The 14,266-nt window shown below is 45.0% G+C and overlaps 1 long non-coding RNA gene across 1 annotated transcript in view; it reads right to left on the bottom strand.

Moving 5' to 3' along the window:
• Window positions 1–14,266, bottom strand: part of LOC130297608 (uncharacterized) — a 385,502-nt gene that overhangs the window by 119,372 nt on the left and 251,864 nt on the right. The window contains exon 5 of the long non-coding RNA XR_008849615.1: window positions 1,471–1,592. This is a non-coding gene — a long non-coding RNA (uncharacterized LOC130297608). The remainder of the gene's footprint in view (window positions 1–1,470; window positions 1,593–14,266) is intronic.

Below are 14,266 nucleotides of genomic sequence, written 5' to 3' on the forward strand. Positions count from 1 at the left end.
ACATCATCAATATCATCAATAATAATGACATCACACATTCTCATTGCCCACCTACAAAGGCAATGTTCTGCTAAATAAGAGCTTGAAGGGGTTATATGAGATTATAAAAAAAAAAAAACATGGCTGCCTTTTTCAACAAACAGTGCAACACCAGCCCCATTTACTTAAATATGGGTTGCCCAAGGACATAGAAAAAAAATATTGAAATTTTTGTTTTTTCAACAAAAATGTGACTAATAAAGCAGGCTGAGATGGTGAATAGCATAGCTGACAGGTTGGTTAATAAGGATGCACTACCTGATAACCAGTCTTTTATATGGGGTAGTCAGGCAGCATGTCCATAGATTATTATAGTCTGGAATCGACAATGACTCAAAGACTGAAGAGGGGCAGAACACATTTTGTCAAAATAACTGCACTAGTAATCAGATTTCTCATAAGAAAATATAAAAAAACAAAAACATGGCTGCCTGCTTCATAAAATAGCACAACTCTTGTCCATGGGCTCTGACTAGTAATACATCTCAGCCCCATTCACTTACATAGGTGCTTGCTAGACCCAGCCCATGGTTTCTGGAAGAAAGCAGCCATGTTTTCTAGTCTGATGCAAATTAGCAGATTTTTTGAAGTGTCCATCACATTAGATTCTCAAAACTATGATAAATTCCACACAAACGCTTTTATCACTCATTCACTGTATAGGTGATACATACTAAAATGGGTGAGGTACGAGCTGTTACCTTTAGCAGTACAGACTTTGAATAGAGCAGCAGGGAAAAAATGTCGACTACCGATCCATTCAGTCTCCTAAGGGGAACTGGGGGCTGGGTATCTAGTTCTATTGCTAGGGTTCCCAGGTTATGGATGCCACCGATCTAGAATCTATGACCTATATAAGTGTTTACCAACCAGTGTGGCTCTAGTTGTTGCCTTTGGCTGCCAGGTATGCCGGGAGTTGTAGTTTTGCAACAGCTGGAGGAGCAATGGTTGGGAAGCACTGATCTATTCAGTAGATAGGTAATAAATATTTATCTTCTAAATCGGACAGTTCTAAACACTCCAAGGTTTACAAAAAGAATGTTAAGAAAACTAACAGCACAAAAAATCATTTTTAACAACTGACAGTGACTCCTGTTATGTTGTGTACATTACATGAAGCAGAGATTTTACCCCCGTTCTCAGTAGGCTATGTTCAGACTACAGATTTTTGCCATCCAAATAAGTCAAAGGTGAACAGTTTTCAAATTTGCCGTGATGCAGATTTAATACCTAGTTTCCAAATATAATGTACATAAAGGAGTAATGAATACTTCTTACCTTGACTCAGATTTCCGATTCCCAATAAAAGCAATGTGGCACAGATGACACGTAGATGACAATGCAGAATGTGTGTAAACCTTTTGTTGTGAACATAGCTTTACTAACAAATCTCTATACGGCAAAGTAACTAGCTAAGGTAATACCACTGACCTTAAGTTAAAGAAACACATTGTGCGACAGTCGTTCTCCATCCTTGCCATGTTGACTCTCATATTTAAATCATTCTTCCTTAGCGTTGTTTATGATAAGATTCTGTCCCCTTAATGAAGAACCTTAAGATACAAAATGTAAGAAGAGAACTATATCACTAAATATAGGTTAGAAGGCTTCCATAAAACTTAAAGATGTATTATATCCAGTATACATGAACTTATCACTGTGTAGGAAATATTGATGCTTAAAGGGGTATTCCAGGCAAAAACATTTTATCCCCTATCCAAAGGATAGGGGATATGATGTCTGATTGCGGGGGGCCCGCCTCTGAGCCCCCCCACGATCTCGTCTGCAGCACCCGCATTCTATGCGGATGCTGAATCTCCAGTATTGGAAACCTCCGGGTTTAGACATGAATCCAATAGACATGAATGGAGGGGGCGTGACGTCACGTCCCCAGTCCCGGAAACCCGGAGGTTTATGAAACTGGAGATTCAGCACCCGCATAGAATGCAGATGCTGCAGGGAGATCACGGGGGGTCTCAGCGGCGGGCCCCCCGCGATCAGGGGATAAAATGTTTTTGCCCGGAATACCCCTTTAACATTATAGCTTGACATTTCGAGGACAATATCCTAGTCTGTTCAGTCTGGCCTTAAAGTGGGTATCCGGTGTTTGCAAAAGATCATATCCTGCTAGGGAAAAATATATATATAAAAAAACCTATACTTGCCAAGCCCTAGTCCCTCACAGCTTCTGTTTGGCTCAGTTGGTCCCCTGATCTTTAGTCTTCTTCCTTCTAAGACAAGCATTTGTTCAATGATCTGCCAGCTCAGCCAATCCTTGGCCAAGACAGACAGCACTTTGGCCAATAATTAGCTGTGCTGGCCGGACCTGCTCTGAGCACTCGTCTTATAAGCAGGAAGAAGATCAGGGGACCGGATGAAGCCGAACGGGATCTGAGGAGGACCAGCAAAGGACTGAGCTAAGAAAGTCTAAGGTATTTATTTATCTCTTTCACAGCCCCAGCAGGATGAATTAGAATTTTTTTTTTTTTTGCAAATGCCGGATTACCCTTTAAAATAAATATTGTGTCAGGGTATGTTGACACGTGCATATTATGCTGCAGATTTTCTTAACTATTAACCTTAATGGGCAGAAAATTAGCAGCAGCTAATTTAAGCACATGTGAACGTACCCTTAGTGATAGTTTACATGTCCTTATTTTTCCTACAAAAACAAGGATGTGTGAATGTATGTATGTATTCATAAATAAAGGATCTGCTGCATATGTTTATGCTGCAGATTTTATTGTAAACTTAATGAATGAACACAAAATAAAATCCGCAGAATATCCTGTACATGCGAATACACCCTTAGGCTATGTTCACACAGGGGAAAATGTTCAAAATGTCTGCCCGGAAAACAAAAGGCAGACACTTCACAAATTTGCATGCTCTGCTACCGCTAGGACTGCTTGGAAATGCGCCGTACTCATAGACAGCAATGCATGTTCATTTTTTCTGCGGAACTTTCGCTGTGTGCAAGGTGAAGCAAAATGCCATCAAAATCAAAGGGACTCTGCTGCAGCAGAATTTCAGAGTGGAAATACAATTCCTCCTTGTGAATACACACTTATATAGCTTTTCATCTACAGGAACGTCCACGTCCTAAATACCTCTATACAAGCCAGTTAGGATGTGGATATTGATGTGGACTGGGGATTAAATTCACACAAGTTCCCTGCCAGCAATGAACTGGCAGAGCAGTCAGCGGAAAGGGTTATCCTGGGAAACCTGGAACAGATGCTGCATGTACTGGATCTAGAACATCAAGAATGACTATTTTTACAGTTCTTCATTGTTGATGTCACATCTTCTTACACTAAGGGTACATAAGTTGCACCAAAATCTGATTATTGGCACACACTTAGGTCAGTGTCATCTCCTCGATATAGAGCACATGCAAGTCCGATCTGACATAATTTTAAGATATATCGGAAAAGGCCATTTAGGACTTAAAAACCTTGTCTGCACAATGTTGGTAAGCCTCTTATAAGCAAAAGCTTTAGTTTTGTGGAAATGGTCATTTTAAGAATAGAGTCGAGAAGATAATAAAACCTGTCTGTGATATCAATAGACTTAAGTATATTTACCCGAACCAAACAAACAAGAAAACACACAAGAGCAGACAGAGTTTTTGCTAATTACCCGTCTGATTAAAGACGGTTCTAGACTTACAATTTACCCACAATGTTTTGCAGCTCTTTAAACCTGAAAAGGTTAATTTGACCTACTAATGATACGATGGGAAGCAAAGCCATAAAGCTGTTGTGTCAACACTTCCTCTCATGCACAGGTCTCATTACCGCAGTCCCCTGGCCTGTCATTACATCCAGGGCCTTGGGCAGTTGTTACAGACCTAATTGTTGTTTGGGAAGAGGTGACCAAAGCTGTGGAGATTAAACTGTGCAGAAATTCAGCCTTCTGCCTGGCATGCTGCTGTCTGGGGTTCAGGATTATTGGTTAAAGAAGGTGTGAATTTTAGAGGAAGAGACAACAGCGGGAGCCAGGACTGACACTTTTCACCTACAGGTAAACCTATTGGTTTTACTCCAGTCCAATGAGTGTCGGACAACCTCAATGCAAAATGGCCAAAACTTCCAGAAACAGTAGGACTGGACTGTAGAAGAAGTCCAATTGTGTTGTGCTAATAGTGGGTACATCTAACCAATGACCTCTAAAACGGCCAGATTAAAAATACTGTAAGCTCTCAATACAGAGACATGAATAACAAGATTTAGGCCCCATTCACATTGCGGAATTTGGCAGAAAAACCTTCTGCTGCATGTAGTCACCTCTGTGATGAATGGGATTTCCTGTCCCATTCACAAAGCAGATTTCCCAATGAACATGTCAATTTTTAATGAGAAAGTCAATGGGACTCTGAATTGTGTCCAGAATCTGGGTGTTGAGCACATGAAATTCTGCACACATTCAGCGTGCAACCTGCAAAAAATATATAAATGCTGCCATCTTGTCAGAATGGAATCTGAGCAGATGTATGGAAACTCCGCTGTGTCAATGGGGCCTTATGCTAAGTATCTATTTACCTTGATGGTGCTGCCTATGGTGGCAATAATAAGAATTGACACATCTGGGGGCTATGGGCAGCAGCCTTATTAACATGTGCACTAGCTTTAATCTTTTCCATTGTTCCATGTATGAATAATGTATTACCAGCCAACTTTCCCCTCCCAGCCTCAATGTTATGTCAGCCTTTACTGTGTAGAAAACACCAGGCAGGTGCCTTATGGTCAATTAGCTGATGATGCAGCCTGGGGCTCTACCACATGAGGCACATCTGACTGCCGTGTATAGAGAGTTGTTCTACGTACAGCCATCCGAAGTAAATGTTACACGGAAACATTTACCTATGACCTCATGCACTAAGCACCATATACTTTAAGAAAACACTGGACAACCTACTTAAGTGTACCTGCCATTTGCAAAAACTTTTAATATAATGTACATAATAACATTATATGCATATTTGTAATATGCATTGGTTATAAAATGTGTATATTTTAGGGTGAAAAAAGGCTATCCCTGCAGTTACTGCCTCTGTGTGTCTGTGCAGAGACAAAATACAAGGGCTCTGTGCACCGAGGACAAGCAGGGCTCTGTACACCGAGGACAAGCAGGGCTCTGTACACCGAGGACAAGCAGGGCTCTGTAGACTGAGGACAAGCAGAGCTCTGTACACTGAGGACAAGCAGGGCTCTGTACACTGAGGACAAGGAGGGCTCTGTATACTGAGGACAAGCGGGGCTCTGTACACTGAGGACAAGCGGGGCTCTGTGCACTGAGGACAAGCGGGGCTCTGTGCACTGAGGACAAGCGGGGCTCTGTGCACTGAGGACAAGCGGGGCTCTGTACACTGAGGACAAGCGGGGCTCTGTACACTGAGGACAAGCGGGGCTCTGTACACTGAGGACAAGCGGGGCTCTGTACACTGAGGACAAGCGTGGCACTGTACACTGAGGACAAGCCGGGCTCTGTACACTGAGGACAAGCGGGGCTCTGTACACTGAGGACAAGCGGGGCTCTGTACACTGAGGACAAGCGGGGCTCTGTACACTGAGGACAAGCGGGGCTCTGTACACTGAGGACAAGCGGGGCTCTGTACACTGAGGACAAGCGGGGCACTGTACACTGAGGACAAGCGGGGCACTGTACACTGAGGACAAGCGGGGCTCTGTACACTGAGGACAAGCGGGGCTCTGTACACTGAGGACAAGCGGGGCTCTGTACACTGAGGACAAGCGGGGCTCTGTACACTGAGGACAAGCGGGGCTCTGTACACTGAGGACAAGCGGGGCTCTGTACACTGAGGACAAGCGTGGCACTGTACACTGAGGACAAGCCGGGCTCTGTACACTGAGGACAAGCGGGGCTCTGTAAACTGAGGACAAGGAGGGCTCTGTACACTGAGGACAAGCAGGGCTCTGTACACCGAGGAGAAGCGGGGCTCTGTACACCGAGGACAAGCAGGGCTCTGTACACTGAGGACAAGCGGGGCTCTGTACACTGAGGACAAGCGGGGCTCTGTACACTGAGGACAAGCAGGGCTCTGTACACTGAGGACAAGCGAAGCTCTGTACACTGAGGACAAGCAGGGCTCTGTGCAGTGAGGCTCTGTGACACACCCTGGGCCCCCACACAAGAGGCTGATTGGCAAGCCAGGAGCCTGCACAGAGCCTTGCTTGTGGTGCCCTCACTTCCTGTATTTTGTTTCCGCACAGAGACACACAGGCAATAACTGCAGGGACAGCATTTTTCTACCCATAAATATACACATTTTTTTAACCAATGCATATTACAAATATACAAATAATGTTATTATGATTATACATACATTATATGAAAAGTATTTGTAAATGACAGGTACATTTTAAGAACACATGTATGCCCACATGGAAGGGAGGGTGGTCAGAAGAGAGCTGTAAGGTTCTTCTGAGCCATACTAATCACACCCCCTCAGGGTGATTGACAGCCCACGTTAACGCTCCGCTTCCTAGGCAGAATCTGTCAATCACCATGAGGGGGCACGATTACAGCTTGAGCAGAGGGGTCTAGAAGAGGATGGCTCCCGCTCAGGGGACTGCTTACGGGCTGGCAGGGGGGCACCTTTCAAAATTCAAATCTTTATCATAGCTGCAGGCAGGAATGTCTGCCATGGTAAGGAAGAAGATAAGCTTTATGTATGTTAACCTGTTGGGGATTAAGGGCGTAGAGGTACTTACTGTACGACTTACTGTACGACCGTGGGAATTCCGGTCCCCGCCGCGCATGGGGCGGTGATCGCAACGGGATGATTGCTGATATCTATCAGCATCCATCCAAGGACATCGCCCAGGGGAGTCCTGAGACCCCCCTTGTCGGCGATCGCTGTGAGTCGGTGAATCACAGCTTTTTCCGTCCGATCGGGTCACTGGTGACCTGATCGCCTGGAAAATAACGGTGATCAGCGCTGGAAGTCCGGGAAGAGCGGGGTTGCCGTGGTGATGGCTGCCTGGCTGTGGGGGTATTTGGCTGCAGCGGTGGCGAGCGTTACCGGCGGGAGCGGCGCATGTGACCGGCGGGGCCGGCGTAGGCGGGCTGCAGTCTGAAGATCAAGGTGAGAGATCTTCAACTGTGGCCCCCAAGAAGTTTCAAAACCTTTGGCTGTCTGGGCATGCTGGGAGTTGTAGTTTTGCAACATCTGGAGGGCTACAAACTGTGATGCTCCAGATGTTGCAGAACAACAACTTCCAGCATGCCTGGACAGTCTGGACAAGCTGGGAGTTGTAGTTTTGTAACATCTGAAGGGCCACAGTTTGGAGACCACTACATAGTGGTCTCCAAATTGTGCCCCTCCAGCTGTTGCATAACTACAACTCCAAGCATGCTTTTCAGCTGTCAGAGCATGCTGGGAATTGTAGTTTTGCAACAGCTGGAGGTACACTGGTGCGGAAACACTGAGTTAGGTAACAGACCCTAACTCAGTGTTTCCCCATCAGTGTGTCTCCAGCTGTTGTAAAACTACAACTCCCAGCATGGATGGCCTGTCAGTGCATGCTGGGAGTTGTAGTTTTGCAACAGCTGGAGGTTTGCGCCTCCCCCAATGTGAATGTACAGGGTACATTCACATGGGAGGGGGGTTTACAGTGAGTTTCCGCAGCAGCTCAAACTCCCAGCGGGAAAATCGCCCATGTGAATGTACCCTAAAAACACTACACTACACTAACATAAAATAAAGAGTAAAACACTACATATACACATACTCCTACACAGTTACCCCCAACCCCCCTCCCCAATAAAATGGAAAATCGTCTCATACGACACTGTTTCCTAAATGGAGCCTCCAGCTGTTGCAAAACAATGGCTCCCAGCATTGCCAGACAGCTATTGACTGTCCAGGCATGCTGAGAGTTTTGCAACAGCTGGAGGCAGCCTGTTTGGGAAACACTGACATAGGGTTTTTTTGGTGGCGGAGGTCCCGATGCAAATCTTTAATTTTGGCCTCAAATGCGCATGGCGCTCTCTCACTCCTGAGCCCTGTCGTATTTCAAGGCAACAGTTTAGTGCCACATATGGGGTATTGCGCTACAAATTGTGGGGGGCTGTTTCTACTTTTAGCCCTTATGAAAAGGTAAAGTTGGCGTCTACACCAGCATGTTAGCGTAAAAAATTTTAATTTCAAACATAGAAAAATGCAAAATTTTCTACATTTTCATGAAATTTTGACATTTTTCAAGTATCGACAAAAATTTACCACTAACATAAAGTAGAAAATGTCACGAAAAAACATTCTTGAAATCAAATTCATTAGTAAAAGCATCCCAGAGTTATTATGCTTAAAGTGACAGTGGTCAGATGTGCAAAAAATGCTCTGGTCCTTAAGGTCATAATGGGCTTCATCCCCAAGGGGTTAAAATCCAATGGCAGGTTCCCTGTAAAATGTTTTTGTATTCATCCTTATGCTGTACTTTCTTCCTGGGTACAAATACACTAATAGGAAGGGGAGAAGCAATAAGGCCTGACGTGACGATGTGTGTCGGCCATTTTGTACACTCTTTAAATAGGCAGCTATAAATATACAGCCTTTGTATATGATGCTTATTTCCCTCTTCCATGCACGCCTTGCTTACGGCAGTCACAGAGCAGTAAGTGTTTTCAGTCCTTCATAAAGGTAGAGAGGTGGCTAAAGTGGACATGTTAACCATTTCATAATGAACAACATGTGCCTACGCAGGAAGCAGCCAGATCAAGGATTTGTACAAGTACAGGAACGCTGCACCAGACAACATAATCTCCTACCAAGATCTGAGGGGAACAACACGAAAATGTATTTTCATCCTATAGTATGACATGTACCGATTTGTGAGAGTTGATCTATTTCAAATTTACCTTTTTGTATGGTCTACACCACATATGGCACCAAACCAGTGTTTTTATGCGATAACGTTCTACTGAACCAAATCTATAAATGGTTCTCTTGCCCTCCTCTGAAGTTTCTGTATGGTTCTTATAAAAAAAAAATCTATTTTGTACAAATTAAATAGGTTACAAAACTGATTCTGCTACAAGAATTACGTGCTAGAAAACCGATTTCCTAAAATCAAAACAACAAAACACAACACAATAAAAACTATTCACACAACAATGGTATACTACACAACCAGGGGGGCAAGGGAAAGCAATTGTCCCCGTAAGTTATGCTCTGCCCCCCTCCCCCCCCCCCCCCACAGTAGTAAGGTCTTGTGATTACAAGTGGAGGAGGTTAGTTACAGTGTGTCACCCCAATAGTAAGGAGGGGGATTGTTACATTGTGTTTTAAGTGTCACAATGTAATTAGGTTGAACGTCACAGTAATGGTGAAGAAGATGTACACATGGTGATAGACTTCCCTCTACTATACAGCAAATACATGGCTGACATCCTGCACAGACCTAATTTCTTCCTTTTCTGTGTTGGTACCCCTGCTATGGTGAATTGACTGTCATAATACCTTCTCTGGTCTCCCTCTTACCAGAACACCTGTGGCAGCAGCAGCCTCTCTTTAGTACATCCAACACACCAACAGGTAGTCTGAATGGGGGCACAGAGGAGTCTGAGTCCGAATTGGACAGAGAAGTCTGGCGGAAGACAGAGACGTCTAGAGGGGACAGGGGAGTCTGGAGTAGGGGACAGGGGGTCTCAAGAAGGGACAGTGGAGTATGGAGGGGACGAAAGGGATCTAGAAGGGATAGAGGAGTCAGGTGCACACTGTCTGGCATGGTTACATTCAGGAGGCACAATGTTTTGCAGGGTTATTTTGATAATTGATTTCATTTAGTGGACGAGACTCTGCTGAAAACGTGATAAGCCAATGATGTCTGCACGTTAAACTCCTGGTGGTCTAGACCAAATAATGAGGAAAAAGACTATTGGGTCTGTGATATTGTATAGTCTGCTTGACTGTATCCCATCAGTGCTGTAGTTACTTTTAAGTTCTGCTGTTATTATTAGTGAAACAACAACTCCTAGCATTACCTTACCACTGCTTTTGCTTCTTTAGCACTTTCCCTTTACTTACTTGGTGTCCATTATACCAAGTAGGAGTCTGTTGTTAAAAGGGTACTCCACTGCCCCAGCTGGGTGCGAGGGTGGCGACGTCACGCCACGCCCCTCGTGAAATCACGCCACGCCCCCTCAATGCAGCCTTTAAAATTTTGAATTCCACCCCTCCTGGCCCCCAGCATATCCCCCTAAAATATGAAAGCAGGAGTTGACACTGTACCCTACCCTAAAAAAGACTTTCGGGTGCTAATATTAATTTCTGTGCTACAAGATGTGTTTTGTTGCAGACACAAGTGATTTTGTAAAACAACTATGATTTCTTTTTTCCATATTTATGAATCTACGTAAAAAATGTTAAGGTCATAAAATTTGTAACATTTTTGTACATTTAAGTAAGTAAACCAAAAAGTTTTAGATAACTTTATGTGCCTCATTTCAATAGATGATATATGAAGCCATGTCACCCCCCCCCCCCCCCTTCCCGCCGATCAAACACGACACATCTTGGGTAGTAATTCACACTGACTGCATTTAGTCTCTACAGTTGACAGATGGACCGCTATGCATTACCCCACTGATGCCGTACAGAGACTTAAATATACCCCGTATAATCTGACTGGTGGTGGAAAGTGAATCACTATTTAAACATCTCTTTTGATCTGAGGCCTCAATCTGTCATACAGACTGTGCTGGTATGTTGTGGTTTGTTCCCAATCTGATAGAAGAGAAAAGGGGTTTGTCCCATCATTAAAAACACATGGGCTGAGTGCTCCGGACTCCTGTAAGCCTCCGTGCCTCCTAGTTTTATGTGGCTTGGCACATAACCACTGGCATGTATCTCATATGTAATACTTATAATGTCTGTTCCTTTCCTAATTGTTCGAAGATTATGACTGATACAGAGTGACTGGGCCTCCTGTGAACTTCAGTAACAGTTTAAGAAGGACTCCAGGATACACATACACACCCACGATCACTGTCCACCGTCCATTACTGTAACTAGGTCAGAGTGCTTAAAGGGGTATTCCGGACAAAAATATTTTATCCCCTATCCGAAGGCGGGCCCACTGCAGAGACCCCCCGCAATCTCCCTGCATCACCAGAATTCTATGCGGGGACTGCGTCTCTGGTTTCGGAAACCTCCGGGTTTCCAGGACTGGGGACGTGATGTCATGCCACGCCCCCTCCATTCATGTCTATGTCACGCCCCCTCCCATAGACATGAATGGAGGGGGCGTGGCATAACGTCACCAGTCCCGGAAACCTGGAGCTACAGGGAAATCGCGGGGGTCTCAGCAGCGGGCCCCCCGCGATCAGACACCTTCTCCCCTATCCTTTGGATACTGGATAAAATATTTTTACCCGGAATTCATGTTTCTTTTACTGAGGAGAGGCTTCTTTCTGGCCACTCTGCCATCTAAGCCCAGATTGTGGAGGCTGCAGTGATGGTTGACATTCTGAAAGTTTCTCCCATATGCACACAGGATCTTTGGAGCTCAGCCAGAGTGATCATTGGGTTCTTGGTCACCTCTCTTATCAAGGCCCTTCTCCCCCGATTACTAAGTTTGGTGGGACGGCAGCTCTAGGAGGAGTCCTAGTTGTTCTAAACTTTTTTTTCCCACTTAAGAATTATGGAGGCTCTTGGGGACATTCAGTGTCCCCTTCTCCAGATCTGTGCCACCACACAATCCAGCTCTACAGGCATACTTATGCCCATACTAAATGTTAGGGGTCATTCACACCACGTTTTGGGTATCCCCATGCTGGACTGAAAACCATAGTCTGCCACGGTTCAAAAATGAGCCGACCAGAGTCACTATCTGACTCCATCCAGTTCATTCAAATGAATGGTGTGTCCTGCGGAACCGGCAGGGATATGGCAGCGGAGAGTTTTTACGTTCTCTAGCCGAATCTCTAAAACGTGATATTACCTGACCTCCCAAATTCAGCTCCATCATGTAGATCACCTGGGGAAACCACTGCTCCAGTGAGCATCATTCACACTGCACAACCTAGACCATCATATGTGAATCTCACAGCGACCATATATGACTCAAAGAATCCTTTTTTTTTCTTAAGAGATCCAATATTTAATCCGATTTTTCTAAGTTGTGCTCAAAGAATCGTTATCTTCGGGAGTCTACTTAACAAAAGCTTCAAAAAATTAGTTGGCACTCATTAAAATCCCTGGGCTTTAAGCCGCGGCTTCTTTCAATGAACCTGTATTTTCTTAAACCTATGAAACTTTGATGAGGTTAAATCTAAGTTGTGTTTTAGTGCCAGTCAGAATTAGGCAGCACTATGGATCCATTAATAATTGAACATTTTATCCTGAAGCAGCGGCACAGAACAAGCCGGGCTGAAGTTAAAACCTCAGTAGGCTTTTCCACCGCTCCAGGAACCATCTCTCAGACTCTGTTATAATTAAGACTTTTTTCCAACAAGCTAGAAGGAGAGGAAAATGCCTTGTGGTAGTTCTAAGTGCATACATGCTGATTCAGAGACTTGCTAGCAAATGTAATTGGTAGAAACTATATCAGGAAGTTACTTTACACAACTCTGTTGTCCTCCCTATAAGTGATCCCTACCTGCGGTTCTAGTACCTGTTTCAAATATCTGATGGTACTATATTATCTAAGAAATTGTGTATTATCTAGTCCACTAAACAATTGTGTATTTGTATCATGTACGGACAGACCCCGCTCTTAAAGGGGTTGTACACTGCCCTGCTTTTCGGAGCTCCGCTCGCAGCGTCCGGAAGTTCATTACTCCGAACGCTGTGTGCGGGCTTCCGTGTTCGCGGCCGCGAACACGGAAGCCCGCACACAGCGTTCGGAGTAATGAACTTCCGGACGCTGCGAGCGGAGTTGCGAAAGGCAGGGCAGTGCACAACCCCTTTAATTTAGCTTTTCATTAAATAAATAGGTGATCTCATTCCTGGGAGAACCCAATATGTGTTTACAGAAAGTAAGCTGCAATATAAATGCTACCCACTGGTGTGAAGGGCAAATATTGTTGGGCATGGGTAAAGTGCAGCATTATAAGCTATTATTGTGCACCCTACACCTGGGTCATTTCTATAGGGGCAGCCATTCACAGCTGACCCACTGAGATCTATGCTAGAGCCATCTACTGGAGGTAGCGTCACTGACCACCACCATTACAGTGGTTGTATGGTTGTTCAAAAATGCTCACCTGCTTGATCTCCTGACACTATTTTTGTGTTCTCATTACAGAGCAGGGTACTACCTCCTCCAATAGGTAGTGCTGAAGACAGTTTTCTTGTTTCTGTAGGAAAACTATTTGCAAACCTTTTCCCATAAAGCATTGCCCGTAAGACCACCCTAGGCCAGCTGGCAGTCTCTGTAAGGAGAAACAATTGGAAGAAATGGAACCTTTTTGAGATTGCATTAACTGGGTTCCCTTCATATGTCTTAAAGGGGTACTCTGCCCCTGGCATCTTATCCCCTATCCAAAGGATAGGGGATAAGATGTTAGATCGCCGCGGTCCCGCTGCTAGGGACCCCGGGGATCGCCACTGCGGCACCCCGCCATCATTACTGCATAGAGCGAGTTCGCTCTGTGCGTAATGACGGGCGATACAGGGGCCGGAGCAGCGTGACGTCATGGCTCCGCCCCTCATGACATCACAGCCCATCCCCTTAATGCAGGTCTATGGCAGGGGGCGTGACGACCGCCACGCCCCCTTCCCATAGACTTGTATTGACAGGGGCGGGCCATGACGTCACGAGGGGCGGAGCCGTGACGTAACGATGCTCCGGTCCCTGTATTGCCCGTCATTATGTGCAGAGCGATCTCGCTCTGCTCAGTAATGATAGCGGGGTGCTGCAGCAGCGATCCTCGGGGTCCCCAGCAGCGGGACCCAGGCGATCTGACATCTTATCCCCTATCCTTTGGATAGGGGATAACATGTCTAGGGGCGGAGTACCCCTTTAAGGGAAAGGTGTCATCAGAAAATAGCTTATTGTTTAAATATTTTTATGGTAAACTTTTTTTTCTGTATGTTTTTTTTCCTAGTTTTTCATTTTACTATCTTTATTTTAAAACTATTCTGAAATCGTTATTGCAGTTTTCAGTCTGACCACTAGGCTCGAAACTAAGTAGAGACTTCCTGGTCTGATTAAGAGGATAAGGTGGAGGCTGCTGGAAAGTGATTCCTATGGTAGTGTAG

The sequence above is a fragment of the Hyla sarda genome, chromosome 13 (genome assembly GCF_029499605.1).
Source record: "Hyla sarda isolate aHylSar1 chromosome 13, aHylSar1.hap1, whole genome shotgun sequence".
Classification (NCBI taxonomy): domain Eukaryota; kingdom Metazoa; phylum Chordata; class Amphibia; order Anura; family Hylidae; genus Hyla; species Hyla sarda.